Genomic DNA, 1,404 nt, shown 5'->3' on the forward strand with positions numbered 1-1,404 from the left:
CTATGGCTGACAGATGAATGTCTATCCCGTGCTAGATCTATGGCTGACGGATGAATGTCTATCCGGTGCTAGACCTATGGCTGACAGATGAATGTCTATCCGGTGCTAGCCTATGGCTGACAGATGAATGTCTATCCGGTGCTAGCCTATGGCTGACAGATGCTCTCTGATTTGTCTCTATATTGTTTTTGGTAGAAACAAAACATAAATGAACATCCAAACAACAACTAAAGTGATCTTCTTTAAATGTGAGCATGTTTGCAGTGTATTTGATCTGTTATCAAGCCTAGTATGCAACCCTTGGACAGGCAGAGGGGAATTGGATCCTTATAAACAGCCATGGGAAGGCAGGGAGAAGAGGCTTTCTCATTTCTTACCTTGACACCATCAAATGAACCCATTAGATCGCTTTGATCTCACCTGACCCCGCGCTAAAGAGAACCTGCCTCAGTGTATTTTCTGATTGAAAAAATAAACCTTATAAATAACATTTGTCGYGTAACGGTGATGATATCACACTGCGGTATAAGTAAACTATGAATGCAATGCAACCAATAAACCTGCTCCTCACCTACCTATTTCAAGATAAAAGTAACAGCAGCCGTCTAGGTTGAAGCATGAATGGCTGCCGCTTTTAAAGGTGTTTTCTATACTCGCGGTTTGAACAGTAACATGGAGATGTAACCAGTCTGTTTGGGGATGAGGTTCACATGCACGGCTAGCAGGAAGGTGTTTGTCATGAGGGGAAGAATGTCTGTGGTGTATAATGTAACCTTTTATATTAAAGGCCATCGTGACAGGAAATATAGCCGCAGTTAGAACAATATGTTACCCTGCTCCTCCTGTAATGCTGTGCTTGTGGTTTATTACAATAGCACAAGAAGACATACTATAAACCTTATTATATGACATTATAAAGGCGTACACATGCATATAACATGTTGTTATAAGTGCCGGTAAAGTGTTACCAACATTATTACCTAGTTTAATGATGGATGCTATGTGACCAGAATAATACTGGTCCTGGCCTGTCCCATGGACCTGATGTGTTCTAGAAAGTTCTAAATTCCATTCTATTCCACTCTATCCTATTCCATTACATTCTATTCCATTCTATAATATTTCATTTATTCTATTCCATTMTATTCTATTCTATTCCACTCTATCCTATTCCATTCTATTCTATTCCACTCTATCATATTCCATTACATTCTATTCCATTCTATAATATTTAATTTATTCTATTCCATTGTATTCTATTCTATTCCACTCTATCCTATTCCATTCTATTCTATTCCACTCTATCCTATTCCATTCTATTCTATTCCACTCTATCCTATTCCACTCTATCCTATTCCATTCTATCCTATTCCTTTACATTCTATTCCATTCTATAATTTTTTT

At 37.9% G+C, this 1,404-nt stretch overlaps 1 protein-coding gene across 1 annotated transcript in view; it reads left to right on the forward strand.

Moving 5' to 3' along the window:
* LOC112081117 (glycine receptor subunit alphaZ1-like) overlaps positions 1-1,404 on the forward strand; it is a 41,527-nt gene that overhangs the window by 7,682 nt on the left and 32,441 nt on the right. The gene's annotated exons all lie outside the window — the stretch shown is intronic.

The sequence above is a fragment of the Salvelinus sp. IW2-2015 genome, linkage group LG6.2 (genome assembly GCF_002910315.2).
Source record: "Salvelinus sp. IW2-2015 linkage group LG6.2, ASM291031v2, whole genome shotgun sequence".
In the NCBI taxonomy this organism is placed as follows: domain Eukaryota; kingdom Metazoa; phylum Chordata; class Actinopteri; order Salmoniformes; family Salmonidae; genus Salvelinus; species Salvelinus sp. IW2-2015.